This window comes from Rhinatrema bivittatum, chromosome 4 (genome assembly GCF_901001135.1).
Source record: "Rhinatrema bivittatum chromosome 4, aRhiBiv1.1, whole genome shotgun sequence".
NCBI classification, from domain to species: Eukaryota; Metazoa; Chordata; class Amphibia; order Gymnophiona; family Rhinatrematidae; genus Rhinatrema; species Rhinatrema bivittatum.
Window position 1 is genome coordinate 301189280 of NC_042618.1, and position 21106 is coordinate 301210385.

The 21106-nt window shown below is 40.8% G+C and overlaps 1 protein-coding gene across 1 annotated transcript in view; it reads right to left on the reverse strand.

Annotated features, from left to right (window-relative positions):
* Positions 1–13072: 13072 nt before the first annotated feature.
* TMEM220 (transmembrane protein 220) overlaps positions 13073–21106 on the reverse strand; it is a 53423-nt gene continuing 45389 nt past the window's right edge. Inside the window, exon 6 of the mRNA XM_029600225.1 lies at positions 13073–13208. The gene's annotated coding sequence lies outside the window, so the exon portion shown is untranslated. The remainder of the gene's footprint in view (positions 13209–21106) is intronic.

Sequence of the window (21106 nt, forward strand, 5' to 3'; positions counted from 1 at the left end):
CTTTCCTTAAATGAAGTTTCTTCAATGTGGTGCAACCGCACTCAACGCCTTTGAATTCGGAAGATGATGCAGGAATTATTTCCTTTTTCCAAGGGCGATTAGCTCCGCTCCAGCCCGTACGTTTCGCTCAATGCTGCTTCAGGGGCTGCTGTCAACAATAAATTCTTCCGAACTGCTCACTGACAAGTCCTCTTATTCACTTACTCTGCTTTCACTGCTGAAAAGTGTTTAACGGACAGACTTTAAACATTATTCTGTTAAACTTTTTACCGCACATACTTTTAACTAAAAATAAAAATAGGCACTTTTTGATGATTTATCATGGGTAAATGTAACTCCGATGCTGACTTACCAGACCTTACCGCCGTTTCCTCACTTGTTGGCGTTTTTAGGCGAAGCTGTCGTGAGATTCCAAGTTTTTTTGTCATATGTCATTCTACAGCTGTGTGTGCAATTTGACTGAGTGGATTCACATGACTGAGTAAGTGGATTCACTTTTTGATGATAAATCATCAAAAAGTGCCTATTTTTATTTTTAGTTAAAAGTATGTGCAGTAAAAAGTTTAACAGAATAATGTTTAAAGTCTGTCCGTTAAACACTTTTCAGCAGTGAAAGCAGAGTAAGTGAATAAGAGGACTTGTCAGTGAGCAGTTCGGAAGAATTTATTGTTGACAGCAGCCCCTGAAGCAGCATTGAGCGACACGTACGTCGGGCTGGAGCGGGGCTAATCGCCCTTGGAAAAGAAATAATTCCTGCATCATCTTCCAAATTCAAAGGCGTTGAGTGTGGTTGCACCATTGTATTATCTTATTTATTTATTAAAGGCTTTTATATACCGACTTTCTTGATACAAATCAAATCAACTCGGTTTACATCGAACTAAGCAGTAACTATAACCAACCATTCAACAAGAGACAATCTAAAAGGAGCATAAAGTTACATTATAACAAGGATGCCTTAACTGGGAGTTGGAAAGAAAGGGAAAAACGAAGACAAAGTACTATATACAACGAAGATAAAGTACTATATACAATAGAGTATGGGAGGGAGGCAAGGGCCTGACCTCATTAATTTGTGAGCATAATTAAGTGATTGTTTATTTACATAAGTAAAGGGACAATTCTAGGTCAGTCTGTTGGGCTAGTGGCAGGGAAGGCTCGGCAGAATAGCCATGTCTTTAGTTTCTTTTTCAACGTAAGTAGACAAGTTTCCTGCCTAAGGTCCTGAGGCATGGCGTTCCAGATGGAGGGACCTGTGATAGAGAATGTCCTGTCTCTGATATTTGAGTGGTGTACAAATTTGATTGGAGGAACATGTAAAGATCCCTTGTAGGCATCCCTTAAGGGTCTGGCTGTCGAGTGTAATTTGAGAGGGTGTAGCAGATCAAGAGGGGTCTGGTGGTGAATATTTTTGTGGATAGTTGTCAGTGATTTATGGAGAATTCTGAAGTTTACTGGGAGCCAGTGAAGATCTTTTAGAATAGGAGAGATATGCGCTCTCCGATTGGTATTCGTCAAAATTCTCGCCGCTGCATTTTGGAGCAACTGGAGGGGTTTTACAGTAGAAGCAGGGAGACCTTGCACGATGGAATTGCAGTAGTCAATTTTGGAGAACAGAATGGCTTGGAGGACAGATCTGAAGTCGTAATGGAATAGGAGTGGTTTGAGTTTTTTGAGTACTTGTAGCTTGTAGAAGCACTCCTTTGTGGTGTGTTTTATAAATTGCTTTAGGTTCAAGTGGAGGACTAGCCTAGTGGTTAGAGCAGTGGACTATGAACCAGGAGACCAGGGTTCAAGTCCTGCTGTCGCTCCTTTTGACCTTGGGCAAGTCACTTTACTCTCCATTGCCTCAGGTACAAAACTTAGATTGTAAGCCCTCTGGGGATAGAGAAATACCTACAGTACCTGAATGTAAACCGGTGTGATATTTCAATTGAGATGAATGTCTGTATATAAAAAAAAATAATATTATTATTATTATTATTATTATTTTATTAAGTGACTATCAATTGTGACTCTGAGATCTCTAGCTTGGGATATTTGTATGTTGGATTGCAGTTGGTGATGTGAGGGACTGCCTTCTGGGGAGATTAGCAATAGTTCTGTCTTGGACGTATTGAGCACCAGGTTGAGGCTTGAAAGATGATGGTTAATTGTTTGCAGGTGAGAGTTCCATAACTTGAGTGAGTCCAGTGAATTAGATATGGGGATTAAAATTTGGACGTCGTCTGCATATATGTAGAACTTAAGTTTTAGATGTGAGAGTAAATGGCAGAGAGGGAGTATGTATATGTTAAACAGGGTGGGCGATAAGGAGGAGCCCTGGGGGACTCCGAAAGGGGCATTAGTGTGAGATGATTCCTTGTTATTAATTTTAACCTTATAGCCTCTATTGCTAAGGAAGGAGTCGAACCATCTAAGAGCTGATCCTGCAATTCCTATGTCTGATAGCCGGTTTAGCAGGGTATTATGATTTACAGTATCGAAAGCTGCAGAGATGTCGAGAAGGCAATCTCTGCAAGATTAAAGGCGTTGAGTGCTGTTGCACCACATTGAAGAAACTTCATTTAAGGAAAGTATCATACCTCTTTCTACTTTTTAAGAAAAGATCGTAAAAAAGCTTTTGAAAAAATAAGATAAAACGATAAAAGTGTTCAGCAATAAAAGATATGGACTTGGACCTATGATTAATTAAGACCCGAAGAGGCTATACATAATAATGAATAAGTCAGTAAAGCCCGCGGGTGTTATGATGGTCCTTAAAGAATTAAAAAATTCAAAAATAATATTTATATAGCACATGTAAAAATAAAAAGTGAGTTTCATAACGTTTTCTAGTAGCTATTGTACTCGTTGTGACGAATGCTGTTTATTCTTTTGTGAGACTTCAATTACCCCAATATTGACTGGGTAAATGTATCATCGAGTCACGCTAGAGAGATAACGTTCCTGGATGGAATAAATGATAGCTTTATGAAGCAATTGGTTCAGGAACCGACAAGAGACATTTAAGGTAAGCATAAACAAACCTTTTCCTTCAATAAGCAGGCTGAATTAGCCATAGCATGTCTGAGGTCCCAAGCTAAGGGCTGCAGCAGAGTATTTAGTAAGCAGCCAGGACCCCACCGTGGAGAGTAGACTATTGGAAAAATAGTTTACACAAGCCTCCTTGTCTGAATTTACTGTCACTCCTTGAGAGACTGTCCAGATAGTAATTCTGAGGTATTGGGTGCAGTGCAGCACTCAAACCAGTAGGGGCCCTCAGTGGGCCATATTCCATCCTGCTGCCTTCCAAGCTCTATGGCTTGGAAATCCGGCTGGCGGCCATGGTCCAGCACTGCCACAGGATAAAAGCTGTACCCACTATGAAGATCCTGCCTCATATTGGAATCTGGTGTTCCTAGTTCTGGCCTTTACCTGATCTTATCCAAAATCACAAGGACTCGGAGCAAAATAAAGCACTCCAAATTATCAGTATCAATCACCAAAAGGAATGCAAAGAAATTGAAGGTCCAAACTTAAAGATATTGCAAGAAAATTTTTTTTTCTTTTTATTTAATTTGGCTCTCCTTGCCTTGTCAGCTGTATGAAAGCCACTTTGCATTTAAAGTTTCTAAACACTTACTTTGTTCCTCCCGACGCAGCCTTTGGGCGAAACACGGGGTCCATGTCGGGGGACCCTAAAGAGAACTATTTGAGCTTGACATTTGAGCAATGGAGATGCCGAATTAAATAAAAAGAAAAAATATTTCTTGCAATATCTACGTTTGGACCTTCAATTTCTTTGCATTCCTTTACCTGATCTTAGCCATAGCTCTAGCTCCGTTCCTGTTCCCAGTATAGTGGCCAGCTGTTATTCTGTGTTCCTTGTCTTTATCTCTGCCTTAACCTGTGCCCTAGTCTTGTGCCTTTGTCCTACCCTTGTGTGCACTCCCTAGTCCAGAGATGGCAAACTGTAGTCCTTGAGTGCCAGAAACAGGACAGGTTTAAAGGATATCTACAATGAATATGCATGAGAAAGATTTGCATGCACTGCCATTTTATGCAAATATATCTCATGTATATTCATAGTGGATATCCTGAAAACTTGGCCTGTTTGTCATAGTCAAGGACTGGAGCTCACCATCACTGCCCTAGTCCTGTGTTTAGTTTTGGATACCCTGTAGTTCCTAATAGTTGTCAGTGGGTGTCTTTCTGAACCTTCCTTGTTGTCCCATCATCTGTTAAGTCCTGCCTGCTATCAGAGCCTGAGGGCCAAACCCAAAAGGAAGGTCACTGGCCAGGCAGAAGAGCCTGGGGGCCAAGCCATCACCATTCCTGTAGTCAGCATTTCCCAGAGGCCCACCCTGCTTTAGCTCCAGGGTTTACCCCCATATTAGCAGTTTAGCCATGACATCTTTGGGCTGTAAAGGTGTGACTTGATGTCCAAGTTGCAGCTTTGAAAATGTCTTCAAGACTTACTTTTTACAAATGAGCAACAGCAGAAGCCATGCTGAGCTTTGACAGAGTCTGTAATTTGTTGGTCTACAACCGAGTAGCAGTGCTTAACACAGTCCACTATCCAGTTAGCCAATGTACATTTGGTGACTATTATGGCAATAGTGATAGCATCGAAAGATATAAGAGCTTGGCATTGTAGCTGAGTTCTTTTCTTGTAATAGGCTAAGGATCTTTAACAATCCAAAGTATGAAGAGTTTTCTCCCATTTGTGCATATGTGGCCTCAGAAAGAAGATAGGGAAGACGATGGACTGATTGATGTAAGATAAAGTGTTAATGTGCTCTGATGTTTCAATGTCTCGAAGTCACCCTCAGAGTAATGAAAAGTCACCCTTGTACGTGCTGAATAGCACATGTTTATGTTGCTGCAGGCAGGCAGGGGGGGAAATGACCTATGCATCTGGACGTCTGGCCAATGTCCTGTGACCGAGATGTGCCCCTGCCTAAATTAACATCTGCCCTCTCTTCGTATGCACACTTGTTTGTGCAGCACTAAAAACATCGGGGATTCCCAGGGACCCGCAGAAGTCTCACCTGTGGAGTAGATGCACTGCCCGGGATTTTTCCCCTGAGGCTGCTGCTCGATCGCTGGGGACTTCTGATCTGAAGCTGATAGCAGGGTGATGAGGTATATGTCTGTGTTTATAAATACTGTTAACAGTGAAGTAATATTTTAGTTGTATGATATATCTATTGGTGTGTGTGTCGCTAATAAAAGAATCTTATAGTCAGATATGGTGTAATATATTTCCCAACAATTGATCTGGAAAGCCAATATGACTGTTGGAAGAAACCTTCGGAGGAGTGCAGAACACTCCACTTTGAAGAGGCTGAAAGGCGGAAAATAAAATAGAAATAGAAAACATTTTATTTTCAGTTTAGCGATTAGAAGATGTCAGCTTTGAGAAATACGCATTTCTGATGTCTTTGTGTTTTGCACAGTACAGGAACACGTGTATTTCTATTTCTTTCTCCAGTGTTTTTTTGTTTTTTCTTTAAACTCTAGTTATACACTTTTTCTAGGCATACAAAGTAAAAAAGACAATACACCTATACACTGTACAATCGCATTGTTCACATATCATTTGGCAGTTACTAGTGCATACACAGAAAGACTTGCATTTCAATTATTACAGTTTCAAATCTCAAAGTCAAGCAGCAGGACCATAACTATCCAAAGAAAATCTTCCATTGAAGAGGGAGAAAAGAGGGATCAAAATACAATTTTAATGCATAGCAGGGCTATAGTACTGATGAAAGAGTCCCAGAATATTTTTATATTTGAATTGTTTTGGTTTTTTTTAACACATAACAGAAGCACTCTTTGTCAGCAACATCTCACATCTGGGTTCACCAATGGTCTAGGCATTTCTTCAGTGTTTGATTAGATAATATCTAATAATTTTATGTTAAATCTGTTTTTATTATAAATAATGAACATTACCAAAGCATAACATTTGGTACATTATATATATTCTATTACATACTATTAAATAAATATTTTCTTAACTCTATCCATATTCTTACCCCTCCTCCCATAACCCTACCTCCCCCATCCCTCTTTCCCTCCCTGCATCGAAGAAGCACAAGGATCACATATCAAATATCTATACGATTTAAAAAAAGACTTTTAGATTCATGTGGTAAGGTTAGAATAAAGGGAAGCCAGACTGCATTTATTGCTCTTCTAGTCTTGATAGACAGGTGATTAATAGCCAAGGTTTCCATGGTTAGTAGATTTATTATAGAAGAACGCCATAATAATATAGATGGTCCTTCTGAAATTCTCCAGGCTGTTAGTATGGCTTTGCAAGCTAATAAAAAACTTTTGTAATCCAGAGAATCGAGACCTTATTTCTTTTGAATGAGTTAGGAAAGATTCCAAAAAGTGCCACCAATGAAGAAAATGGAATTTTATAACCCACAACTTTATTTGCAGTATGATAAACTTTCTTCCAAAATATTTGAATTGTTGGACAACTCCAAAAGGAATGACCCAAGTGTGTTGGTCCTCCTTTGCACCTGATACATATATCAGAGTTAGTGAAACCTGCTTTGAATGCTTGATGCTGGGAAATGTACATTCTATATATAATTTTATATCTAGTTTCCCGCAAGAGCGTATTAATTGTAATTTTACGCGTACTAACAAATGCAGATTTCAATACTGCAATTGATATCGGTTGCTCAAGTTCTAATTGCCATTTAAGTTGCACCTTCTCCAAGGACCAAATCTTATATGAAGACTCTAATTGTTTGTACAAATATGATATAGAACGTTTCTGGGGGTTTTCTGGATCAAACCAGTTACTTAGAAATTGCCAATTAGTGTCCATGAAGGTTGGTGAACCAAGCGATTGTATATAATGTTGAGCTTTAAGGTACTGATAATAGTCAATAGCTGAGAGTTTATAAAAAGAACGAAGTTCTTTAAAAGTAAGAAAAGATCCATCCATATGTATTAATTGTCCAATGCATCTGAGTCCCGCACGGTCCCAAAGTCGAAATCGTGATGCATCCGATCCTAAAAAGAACTTTGGATTACCACAAAATGGAAGAAATGGTGATATATTGTCAGATAATGAATTCTTCCTCATTAGCCATATCCATGTTCTTCTTAAAGGTTGTAAAAGCAGATCTGATTTGATTGTGCGAGATAAAGAAGCGTTAGGAGCATGTAAAGCATAACGAAGCGATATTGGAAGAAGCAATTGTGCTTCAATATAGGTGTCTGAAAAGTATTGTGTGCCCATCAACCAGTCCCCTATGTATCGTAAATTAATTGCATGATTATAGAGTTTCAAATCCGGAAGACCCATACCTCCCATGGATAGTGATTTCATTAGGATAGATAGTTTAATTCTTGGTTTTTTCCCCTGCCATAAAAATTTTGTCACTACTCTGATATTTGCTAATAGTCACCTGAGTTAATAGAAGAGGTAGAACACTGAGCACATACAGCCAACGTGGTAATAATGTCGTTTTCAATAAGTGTATTCTTAATTTATCATTTGTCCATTTTAAGGGGAATTTCCCATACCAAGGTATAGATGCATCAGGACCTATTACCATGGCCTCAGATTTATCGAGATTTAAACTAAAACCTGCATGAAGACCATATTCTTCAATCACATGAAGAGCAACTGGAAGAGATTTGGTGGGGTTTATCAAATGCAACAAGAGATCATCCGCAAATGCAGCTAATTTGAATTTTGCTGATCCCATTTTAATCCCTTCTATGTTCTTATTATCCTCCAAGATACGTAATAAAGGATCCAAAGATAATACAAATAATAAAGGGGACAAGGGACAACCCTGCCTAGTACCCCGAGACAATGTAAAGTCTGATGAAAGTTCCCCATTTACCCAAATATTAGCTTTTGGCTGATTATATAGATTTTTTAGAAATGAAATAAAGGAGCCTTGAAATCCATAATGGTTCAAGGCTTCAAATAAAAATACCCAGTTCACTCGATCAAAAGCCTTCTCAGCATCAAAGCTCACTATAAGAGAATTCAAATGTAATTTTTCTGAGAAGGTAATAGATGCCAGAACTCTGCAGACATTTGTTACTGCCTGCCTACCTCTGACAAACCCCACTTAAGAAGGAGAAATAAGTTTAGTAATGATCGTTGCAAGTCTATCTGCCATTACTTTAGCTATTAATTTAAGATCACAGTTAATAAGGGATATAGGTCTATAAGAACCAGGTAACTCCGGGTTTCGATTAGACTTAGGATGTACTACTATAGTTGCTTTATTCGCCTGCCAAGTTTGTAATTCATCCGAAGAAAGCCTATCATATACTTTTTGAATAGGACTACTAATTAAATCAGACATGACTTTGTAAAACTCATACGTGAATCCATCTGGACCTGGAGATTTACCTAGAGCAGAATCCTTAATGATCAATTCCAATTCTGTTTTTCCCATAGGAGCATTAATTAATGATAGGTCCTTTTTATTTACCCGGGGGAGTTTTATCTTAGACAGGTACTTATGAATGTCTGGGTGATAGTCTGTATCCACTGAGTATAATTTTTGATAGTAATCTGTAAATATTTTCCCAATATCTTTAGTGGATGTCTTTATTTGTCCTGTTGAATCCCTTAATACTTTAACATATGATTTTCCTTCCCATGACTTTACTAATCCAGCTAATAATTTCCCTGTCTTATTACCAAATTGAAACAACCGATGCTTATAGCAGAGAAGATTTTTTTGTGTTTTTTGTTGTATAAAATCATGAAGAGTACTTTGGAGAGAGTAAAATTTTATGCGGTTTTCCCTTGTAGGAAAAGAGGTAAAATGGGCTTTAGCTTTCCTTAATTGTTTTTCTAATCGAACTATTGTCGCTGACAATTCCTTATGTTTTTTAGCTGTATATGATATAATCTCTCCCCTCAGGACTGCCTTTGCCGTGTCCCAATATAAAATTGGATCACCTTGATGCTGGTTATTGAAATAGTCGTATTCTTTCCATTTATCTCTTATATATGATTTGAATCCTTCATCATAATATAATTTGGCTGGAAATCTCCAATGTTTACCCCCTCCTGTGCTATTAAATCCTGCAAAATCCACCCAAACAGGGGCATGATCTGAAATAACTAAAGGCCCTATATCTGAACCTGTCACTTTAGAAAAATAAGTGGAGCTAACCAATAAATAGTCCAGTCTAGATTGTGATCCATGAGCTCGTGAAATATGAGTAAAGTTAAGATCATTAGGGTGTAACAATCTCCAAACATCTGCAAAATCTAATAATTTACATATAAATGGAAGACCTCGCCCTTCATCTATCTTGGAAGTTTGGTGTGGTGGTTGTCTATCCATTGTTGGTTCTAATACAGTATTAAAATCACCTCCCAAAATAAGTGGAAGATGTGAATGTTCTTGCAGAATTTGGAAGATATTTTCATAAAATATTGAAGAATATTTGATAGGTGCATATATATTTCCCAAGAATATTCTTTTCCCATATATCTCAATGTCTAAAAAAAATATACCTTCCCTCTGGATCTGCTTTTAAATGATGTAAGTGAAAAGGAATCTTTTTATGTAGAAGTATAGCTACTCCTGCCTTACTTGAGGAGGATGAGGCATAAAAGGATTTCCCCACCCATTGTTTATTTAATTTCTCATGTTCCAAGTCAGTGAGTCTCGTCTCTTGCAATAAAGCAATATGTGTTTTATAACGCTTAAGTGAATGTAAAATTTTATAGCGTTTTTATTACTGAGCCTATACCACAGACATTCCAAGTACATATCCGTACCTCAGCCATCTATATAAATAAATGCAAACTTCTTTATGATTTGGTTTACAGTTATTATGTGAGTGATTATCCCCCAGCCTAGACTCTCACCCACAATAGTATTGTATAAATTATCCACATATATTAAAAGTACTTCGCATACTATAACCATGTGCCCCCTCGATGCTTTACCCTTTATATATCTTCCCAAAAGGTGTAATAGACCACATAAGATGAACCAAAATTGGATCATCCCATGCACCCCCACACATAACATATTAATGAGGGTCACTTAAGAACCCCCTCTTAAGGAGAAAAAAAAAGAAAAATTTGTCATGAAAAACAGTTTATTTAGCGAGTAACCTTTCTTTTAGTAAAATTTTCTTCATGTGAAAACAACCAAATCTAATGAGTGATCCAAAATTGAAAAATCAATCTATTAATAAAATATTCTTGTAGAGATTTCCTGAAAGTTCTCTCAATGTGAAAACAAACACCAGAGAGATCATCTAATTGAAAACAAACAGCTCCAATGAAAAATTATATCAAGTCACATCTTCTGATATTACATCAATGGAAGTCCTTGAATAAAAGCTTGAGCTTCAGCAGCTTTTGTGAAGACATGAGTTTGATCATTATAATAAATACGCAGTTTTGCAGGAAACATCAGGGTGGCTCTAATTTTTAATTTGGCTAATTGAGAGCATGCTGGAACAAATGCTTTTCTTTGAGCTGCCACAGAGGCTGAATAATCTTGAAAGATGAGCACTTTACTCCCTTCAAAATTTAAATCTGTTATTTTTCTATAGGCTCGCAGTATCTGTACCTTATGTGCAAATTAAGAAATTTAAGAATAACTGCTCTCGGTCTAGTTTTTGAGGACCTGTCTACCTGATAGGGTCCCAACCGATGTGCCCCTCTCTATATATAGCTGCCCATGCTGATTATCTAGGTTCAGTGTTAGAATTAGCCATGAAGTAAGTTTAGATCCCAAATCAACATCTGTTATGCTTTCAGGTATGCCTATAATACGCAGATTGTTCCTGCGTGATCTGTTTTCTAAATCATCAACCTTACTTTGCAGTATTTCCTGGGATTTCTGAAGTTCTCTCAAATCCTTAGCTTGTTCTTCCATCTTATTTTCTACTTCTGAGATTCTGGATTCAGCTTCCTTTAACTGAGTATGAATTCCTGTAATTTGAGAGCTTACACCAGCAATTTGTGTGGAAAGTTGCTGAAACCTCCCCTCTAATGCAGCTATTACCAACGCTGCGATGTCAGGCCCCACCCCCTCTACCGAGTCAGTTAACTGTGTAGTGTCTGTGGTATCAGCCATCTTAGGATCAGCAGCCTTCATCTTTTCTCTTTCTTTCCTACCCGATTTTGTTGTCATTTCCACAAAAGAATTCAAAGAAGTTGTATTTGAAGCTTGTGCTTAATGAAGTAAGTAAATTCAAATATTGTGAGTTATTTTATAACGATTCGCTGCGTTTCCCCTCCCCCAGAGGGTGTTCTCACAGATCTGCTACTGCTCATCCACAAAAATCTCAAATTTTTTTTAACTTAAAACAATATTTGGTAGTTTTCCTTTTCAAAATAAGCAATTTTGAAATACAAATGAGCGATTTTATGTAGATTCGCCGCTTTTTTCCCTGAGGGGGTCCCCGGAGCGATCAGACCCGCATCTGCTCACTCACTCAACATCACGTGACCTCCATATCTAATAATTTTAGTATATGCTGCTTTGATGTTATATGGAATTGCAGTATATAATAAACTGAATTGTTGCACTGAATGCAGAGTCTAACGTTTTGGGATTTTCAGTTCAATTTGTGTCTATTTTTCTATTTCCAATTTATGTTCCCTTATTCAGTAGTAGGTGAGGGTCTATGTGTTCTGTCTGTGGGGAAAAGGTGAGATAATTTGCTAGTGTTTCGTTTCTGTGTAGGGGATCTGTAGCAGTCTCACTTATTTTCTTTTCCCAAGTAGGAACTATTGGTATTCTAGGCCCCATGAAATATTTGCAGTGCTACCTTTGATAGGTAGGATTTTTACCATTTGAGTCCTGGATGTTAGTGCTGTTTTGGTATGGAAAGTTTGCTATATAGGGTTGACATATGTTTTTAAATTGTGTTTTGTGTTATTTCTAAAGTGCTTGGTAGTGAAGAGTTGTTGCTTTCACTAAGGCAATTCCATAATCTGTATATTATCAGAAAATGTCTAGAGAGAGGGGAGGGAGAAGGGGAGAAAATGATTGGAGGGATGGAGAAGGAGGAGGTGGATAATGTTCATAATGAGGGAAGATGGAATTTGGGAGGAAGGAGGAGAAGAGGGGAGAGAATGGATATAGGAAGAGAGAAGAGAATGTCTGTAGGAAGGGGAGATAATGACTAGAAGGAAGTAGGGGCACCATTTGTTCTACAGTCAGGCCTGATGACATGATTTTGGACAGGGAGATCTTCAGGCCGGAAGTGTAAACCACATGGTGTGGGATTCATCTGTGAGATGATAGTCTGCACATTTTTTCCAGGGACATGGCAGGAATGTTATAAAGTTGGATTTCGTTATGTAATTGATCCCCTTCTATCCTGAGAGAATTTTTCTAGCACTAAATTAATCTTCGTGTTCTCATGCTTACAGCAAAACTGGACATCCACTGACAGGCAGCAACTGGCTTCATTTTTTTTTCAGGGCAGGCTGATCAATTCTTGGTTTTACACTAATCCATACATGGACTTCTACGCCTACTTTTCTTCGGGAAATCAGCACTATAAGTTCATAAATAGAGCAGAATAAAATCAGGAACTGCTTCGCATCTCCTGAAAAGGTGGTAGCTTTGAAGTCTGGATTGTTATTTTTTTCACTTAAAAGGAAAAAGCTGCTTTCTTAATATGAAAAAGTTAAAAGTATTTTTATGGACTATAATTAAAATTCACTGCAGTATTTCTAAGGAAAAGGCATTTTGTAGCCATTGTTTTTACTTCAATTGATGCGTGCCCATTCTTTTTTTTATACATGATTTACTCTTCTCTTACAACAGTGGGCTAGGCACGGTGAGTTGTTTTTGACCATTTGGTAGCCTGACATTTGGCACTAGACATTGGTTAAGGTTAGATGCACTTCCAAAAGTCTTTAAGGGGGCCCGCTGTCCTGAAGCAGGAGTCTGGAGTCTCAGGGTGGCCCTTCTGCTATATTTCCAAATGAGCTGTAATAAACAAAAACTGTAGTGAAAATCTAATACATGCAACACTGCTTGATTTCTGCGCTCTGGTTCCCAATGACCCAGCCTAACTGTCCATTCATGTCCCACTTACCTAGTAGCTAGATTACAGTTTTGCAATGTGCTGGCCATAGCGCTCGCATCTCCTGATGGATATAAATGTATAGCCAAGCCACAAAGGGAAACCCCAAGATACAGACAGCAATACTCAAGCGGATTCCACCGATGGCACTTCTGCAAAGTAATAGAATGATTGAGCTGCACCGAAAGGAAAACAGAGTTGCTTACCTGTAACAGGTGTTATCCCAGGACAGCAGGATGTAGTCCTCACATATGGGTGATTAGCAAGCTACAGGCTGTCTCATCCTGTAATAGGTCAATGGCATGTAACTCGTGCAACAGGCACAACAACTGATGTGCCATTGACGAAGATGAGGCTGCCTGAATCACAGCAGGTGGTTGTAGAAGGAGTTGGTATTACACTGGGAATAGGTTTTTCAAGACAGATTGTCCAAAGGCAGAGTCTTGTCTTCCTTCCTTATCCAAGCAATAATGAGCTGCAAAGGTATGCAGCGAACTCCAAGTAGCAGCCTTGCAAATATCCACAATAGGTACTGATGGAGCCCTCTCACGGAAAACTTCTGTCAAAGTTTCTAGAAACATTTGGCTGGCACAATGAGCCCACGGAGCATGCCCAGCATGCCATGATCCCTGCAGCCACAGGGGTCTCCCTTCAGTCTCGTTTGTAGCAATAAAAGTACGAGCGAAAAAAATAAAATAAAATGTATTGGACCCAACTCTGCGATGGTGGCGGGTGGGTTTCGTGAGGACTACATCCTGCTGTCCTGGGATAACACCTGTTACAGGTAAGCAACTCTGCTTTATCCCAGGACAAGCAGGACGACAATTCTTACATATGGGTGATTAGCAATCTACAGGCTGACTTATCCTGTAATAGGTCAATGGCATGTAACTCGTGCAACAGGCAGAACAACTGATGTGCCATTGACGAAGATGAGGCAGCCTGAATCACAGCAGGTGGTTGTAGAAGGAGTTGGTATTACACTGGGAATAGGTTTTTCAAGACGGATTGTCCAAAGGCAGAGTCGTCTTCCTTCCTTATCCAAGCAATAATGAGCTGCAAAGGTATGCAGCGAACTCCAAGTAGCAGCCTTGCAAATATCCGCAATAGGTACTGAATGGTAGTGTGCTATGAATGTTGACATAGCCCTAACTGAGTGCACCTTTACTCGCCCTTGGAGAGGAAGACCTGCTTTTTCATAGCAGAATTCGATACAGTCTGCTAACCAGTTGGAGAGAGCTTGCTTTCCCACTGCAACTCCTGGCTTGTTTTTGTCAAAAGAAACAAAGAGTTGGGTGGATTTCCTATGGACTGCAGTGCGGTCGAGGTAAAAAGTATGCACGTTTACAGTCTAGGGTGTGCAAAAACCTCTCGCCCTGGTGAGAGTGAGGCCTTGGAAAGAAAGTGGGCAAAATGATGGATTGATTAAGGTGAAAATCCACCTTAGGCAAAAATTTAGGGTGAGTGCGCAAGACTACTCGGTCATGTAGGAACCTTGTGTAGGGGTGAGTTATGTGACCAGTGCTTGTATCTCACTAACACTTCTAGCAGATGTAATGGCTACTAGGAACAGTACTTTCCATGCAAGAAATTTTACATCACAGGAATGCAAAGGCTCAAACGGAGATCGCATGAGTCGTGCAAAGTACAACATTAAGGTCCCATTCCGTACCGGAGGCCGAATGGGTGGCTTCAGCTGAAGTAGGCCTCTCATAAATCGACTTACTAGGGGTTGCGCTGATATTGGGGTATCCCCTATTTGTTTTTTGTGGTATGCCGCAATGGCACTCAGGTGTACACGTACAGAAGTAGTCTGGAGACCAGACTCTGAAAGGTGCCATAGATAATCTAGTAAAGATGGGAGTGGAACAGGAGAAAGGGTCAATACCTTTTTGAGTGCACCACTCTGTAAATTTAGATTACTTGGAATGGTAAGATTTACGTGTTTAAGGCTTTTGTGAAGCTACGAGAACCTCAGAGACTTGCGTTGAAAGATTGAGTGGTTGTGTGGATCAAGATTTTCAACATCCAAGCTATCAAGGCAAGAGTTTGTAGGTTCAGATGGCGTAATCTGCCGTGATTCTGAGTTATGAGAGTGGGCGCTGTGCCCAGGCGAACTGTTTCTCTCTGATAGAGAGATCGAGAAGTATGGGAAACCATACTTGCCGAGGCTAGTTCGGGGGCTATGAGAATCATTGACCCTCTGTCCTGTTGTAGCTTCACGAGAGTCTTGGCCATGAGCGGAATCGGAGGATACGCTTATAGAAGCCCTATGTTCCATGGGTGAGCAAAAGCATCCCTGGGGAACATTTGTCGACGGCTGTGGAGGGAGCAAAACGTTTCCACTTTGTGGTTCATCCTGGATGCAAAAAGGTCGATGGTTGGGCGACCCCAGCATTGAAAAAAATTTGCTCGCTACACAGGGATCCAGAGACCATTCATGTGGGTGGAAAACGGCGACTGAGATTGTCTGCTAGGACATTTTGTATGCCTGCGAGGTAAGTGGCCCTGAGACTCAGAGTGTGCTAGGGCCCAGGCCCAAATCTTGTACTGCTTCTTGACACAGGAGATATGAGCCTGTGCCTCCTTGTTTGTTTATGTACCTCATATGACTGTGTTGTCTGTCTGTATCAATACAGTCTTGTGTGAGAGGCAGTCCTTAAAGGCAATAAGGGCATATCTTATTGCTCGAAGTTCTCTAAAAAGTTTATTTGACAATTTTTTTCGAGCAGGGTCCACGTACCTTGAGTCTTAAGGTTGTGACGTGGGCTCCCCCATCCCAAGTTGGATGCATCTGAGGTTAGAGTTACTTGAGGAGTCGGCTGTTGGAATGGTAACCCGGTCCGCAAAGCCGATTGGTTTGTCCACCATTGAAGTGAAAGACGTAACTGGTTGCTGACTCGAATCAAGGTCGACATAGGCCGAAGGGCTTGCAGCCATTGAGACTTCAGGGTCCATTGAGTTATCCTCAAGGCTAGCTTTGCCATAGGTGTTACGTGGAATGTGGACCCATGTGGCCTAGTAAAGTCAGGAATGGATGAGCAGAGGCGAAGTTGCGGGTGCTCAAGGAGTTTGCAAGATTCGCTAGATTGTTTGCATGGTCGCTTGGAAGAAAAAGCTTTTGTGACTTTGGTGTCGAGGTCTGCTCCGATGAAAGGTAGAAGTTGAGACGGGTTCAAATGTGATTTCTGATAATTGATTAGAAACCCAGGGCATGCAAAAGAGATATGGTGGTCCGCAAGGCAGCCAGAGCTCCTTGTTTGGATGGATTCCTGATGAGCCAGTCGTCTAGGTAGGGAAAAACATGAATGCTGTTTTTTCTTAGATGTGCCGCCGCAACTGCCAGGCATTTTGTGAACATCCGAGGTGCTGAGGTCAGTCTGAATGGAAGAACTCTGTATTGGAACTGTCCTTTTTCCCACTACGAATCGTAGATAGTTTTGATGTTGTGAGGAGGAAATGGGAATGTGAGCATAAGCTTCTTGAAGATCAGGGGAACAGAGCCAATCCCCTCATTGCAATAGGGGCAGAATGGTTCCCAGGGAAACCATGCAGAATTTTCTTTTTGAAGAAATTTGTTGAGATTGCGGAGGTCTAGGATGGGTCGGAAACCGCCTGTTTTCTTGGAATTAGGAAATAACGGGAGTAGAACCCCCTGCCATGTTGAACCGGGGAACGGTTTCGATAGCCCTGGTAGTCAGCAGGGTAGAGAGTTCTGATTGTAGTTGAGATGTTATGATGCTGTGTGACCACAGAGGAATGGATGGAGACTCCGGGGGTAGCTTTTGAAATTTTAAATGGTACCCCCTGTTCAGGATAGCTAATACCCACTGATCTGTGGTGATGAGGCTCCATTGGTGTTGGAAGTAGTGGAGCTGACCTCCGACAGGCAAGTTGGGTTTGGGGTAGTTGAAAGGCTGCTGTTCTCTGGTATGGATTTCAAAAACCAGATGCTGGTCCTGTTTGTGGGGATGGCTGAGTTTTAGCCTGCTTTGGTTGACATGGACGTCCTCTCTGGGACTGACGGAAAGGGCGTGTAGAAGAAGTAGGCAGATAATACCTACGAGGCAGATAGAAGGGCCTTCTAGTGTCACATCTTGCAGGTTTACATACTGAGGATGGTTGGTCCGATGGCAGCTTAGACAGCTGGCATAGTGTCTCGTGATGATCTTTAAGTAAAGAGACAGTAGCTTGGATTTTCTCTCCGAAGAGGTTGTCTTCTGTACATGGTAGGTCCACAAGACTCTCTTGGACTTCCATTCTGAAATCTGAGGCCTTCAAGCCAACCCCATCTACTTGCACTAATAGCTGTAGCTGATAGACGGGCCGCTGTTTCAAAAGAATCATATGCGGTCCTTACTTCATGTTTCCCTGATTCTAGCCCTTTGACAATAAGAGCGTTGAGTGCTACTTGTTGTTGTGGGAGGGTATCCGCTATATCTTGTACTTGTTTCCATAAGTTCCTTTGATACTGTGTCATATATAACTGATATGCAGCTATATGGGACACAAGCATGGATCCTTGGAATATTTTCCTCCCTAAAGAATCTAGAAATCTATGTTCCTTTCCTGGAGGAACAGATGAATGTGGCTTCTGCTTCCTTGCTTTTTTCTGGGCAGATTCAACAACAAATGAATGATGTGGCAACTGTGGTTTTTGAAAACCTGGTGTATGTTGAACCAGGTATATTGCATCCATTCTCCTATTGACAGCAGGCACAGGACAGGGATGCTCCCATAGGTGATGCTGAAGCTCTAAAAGGGCTTCGTGGATGGGTATTGCCATGACCTCTTTTGGTGCATCTACAAATCGTAGTACTTCAAGTGTCTTATGTCTGGTATCCTCTTCAGCCAACAATTCAAAGGGGATGGTATCAGTCATTTCCTTTATGAAATGTTGGAAAGATAGATCCTCTGGTGGGGATTTCCTTCTTTCCTCTGGTGGAGAAGGTTCAGATGCGAGGTCATCAGTATCAGGGTCAGTATCAGTATTAACATCCTCCCAAGGATGTTGCGGAGGCTGGAAATGGGATCCAGAAGGATGTAAGGGATCCTGTGGAAGAGGATGTTTTTTTCATCGATGCAGGTTTCGATGGTTATGTTGGAATCTGTTTTGGCATCGATGGAGGCAGAAAAGACATCGACGGGGAACCGAAAGGTATCGATGGGAACCGATGCGTGGAATCCCCCGATGGACCAGGCAGTAAGGGCATCGATGGACCCGGGAATGGCATCGATGGAAAGTGGGGTTTTTGTAAGCCCGATGGTCCTGGAGTGTGATCAGAGTCATCATCTTCAGATGAGCCTGGTATAGGTATTGCTGGAAGCCGTTGGTGGCTGCTTTGGTATGGACGGCGCCGATGGAGGCATTGGGAAACCAGTTGATGGTATCAGTGCTGGTGCTGGAAGAGCACCGAGTAACGCATTGATCTTTGTCAGGAGAGGAGCAAATATGGTCGGCTCCGGTATCGGTGCCGATGGTGGCATCGGCGTCGATGGAAGTTTGAATTTTTGACAAGCTTCAGTGACTGCCTGCTGAATCACTGAAGTCACTTTTTCTCTGGAAACTGGGACTGGGTCCTCTGTCACAGGAGAAGGTAAGACTGGCGCTGCTGGCACTTCCACAGCAGAGTGTGGTGGCACAGCCTCTGACACGTCACCGGTGGAGAGCGCCTCGGTGCCTCAGGTACAGAGGGACATGGTAACTCTTGTACCCGGACCCGCTTTTTCATCGGTTCGACATCCCTCGAAGCCGATGCGGACACCGATGGTTCCGAAGGAACGGAATCGGAATGATGCCGATGGCATCTTTTTTCTCGATGATCTTTGCTGGAGACCGAAGAGGATGCTATAGAAGATCATCGACCTTCTTTTTACCTCGATGTTTTTCAACATAGGAAGGCATTATTTTCAGTGACGCCGCCGAAGATGATGATGGAGTGATCTTTTTGAAAAGTTCCTCCATTTTATCCAGTTGGGCACGCCTGTCCTTCGGTGTCATCTGGGCGCAGGTGGAACATGCGCGGCCATCATGGCCTGATCCCAAGCAGAGAAAACAAATCTCATGCGGGTCTATAATTGACATTGTCCGGGGACAATTTGGACATTTTTTAAAGCCTGTGGCCATTATTGAAACTTTCAGGCCGGGTAACGGTCGATGGTTCACGGATAGTGAAAAAAGAGTATCCGGAATCGACGGAAAAAAAGAGTCTAAAGAGTACTCACCGAACGGGATGTCGAAGGGAGACCCAAGAGGGAGATTTTGTGACAGAATTCTTATTATTATAAGTAATATTCCATGAGGAAAAAACAGTGAGAAGATCTCATAGAGCTCCTTCAATGCGAGGCTAAAAGCAGCACGGAAAAAAAGAGACTGAAGGGAAACCCCTGTGGCTGCAGGGATCATGGCATGCTGGGTATGCTCAGTGGGCTCAGTGTGCCAGCCAAAAGTTTCTAGAAACTTTGACAGAAGTTTTCCGTGAGAGGGCTCCATCAATGACGTCACCCATATGTGAGGACTATCATCCTGCTTGTCCTGGAATAAAGAATAGTAAATCATCTGTATTAGATTGTATACACAGAGTTCTGAAAGAATTAAAATATAAAAATGCAGATCTATTACTAGAAATTTGTAATCTATCAATAAAATCATCTATTGCACCTGAAAACTGGAGGGTGGCCAATGTAGTGCCAATCTTTAAAAAGAGCTCTGGGGTGATCCAGGAAAATATGGGATGGGTGAGCCTGATATCAGTGCCGGAAAAATCACAGAAACTATTCTGAAGAACAAAATTACTGTACATATAGACAGAAATGGTTTAATGGGACATAGCCACATGGATTTACCCAAGGAAAGTCTTGCCTTAGAAGGGGTTAATAAACACATGGATAATGGTTATATTGTATCTGGATTTTCAGAAGGCGTTTCACAAACCCGTTATGAGAAATTTCTAAGAAAATTAAAAAGTCATAGGAGACAATGTCCTATTGTGGATTATGAACTGGTTAAAAGATAGGAAACAGAGTAGGACTAGATGGTCAGTTTTCTCAACAGAGGAAGATAAAAAATTAGAGTGCTCCAGGGATCTGTTCTGTGACTGTTCCTTTTAAATATACAGTATTTATAAATGATCTGGAAAAAGGAACAATAAGTGAACAAAATTTGCAGAGACAAAATTTCAAGTTGTTAAATCACAAGCAGATTGTGAAAAATTGCAGGAAGACAATGGGAGAGTGGGTAGCCAAATAGCAGATGAAATTTTATGTGGACAAGTGCAAAGTGCACATAGGGAAAAAACATCATGTAACTACAGTTTGGATTATAAATTCCTTATTAAGAGTTGCCACTGGAAAATAATCTAGAAATTGTTAGGGATAATACATTGAAATCCTTAGCTCAGTGCATGGCTGTAGTCAAAAAAGCAATGTTAGGAATTAGTAGGAAAGGAATGGAGAATAAAATGGACAGTAGCATAATACTTCTGTATTGCTCCATGGTGCAACAGCACCTAGAGAACTGTGTGCAATTCTGGTCGCTGCCTCTCAAAAAAGATATAGTGGAACTAGTAAAGGTACAAAGGAGGGCGACCAAAATAATAAAGGGGATGGAAGGACTCCCTTATGAGGAAAGGCTAAAGAGGTTAGGACTCTTCAGCTTGGAGGCGAGATGGCTGAATGGAGATTATGATTAGAGGTCTATAAAATCATGAGTGGCGTGGAAAGGGTAAAAGCAAACTGGTTTACTCTTTAAAAAATAAAATACAAAGACTAGGGGACATTCCACGAAGTTACTAAGTAGCACATTTAAAACTGTGAGAATTTATTTTTTTCACTCAACTCACCATTAAACTCTGGTATTCACTGCTAGAGTTTAAAAACTGTTTTAGATCCTGCCAGGTACTTGTGACCTGGATTGGCAACTATTGGAAACAGTAAACTGGTCTTGATGGATCTTTGATCTGACCCAGTAATGACGTTAAAATGTTCTTATGGAATGTTGGAAGCAATTACATAAAACCCCCAGAATACACACACCTGCCCCAAGTACACC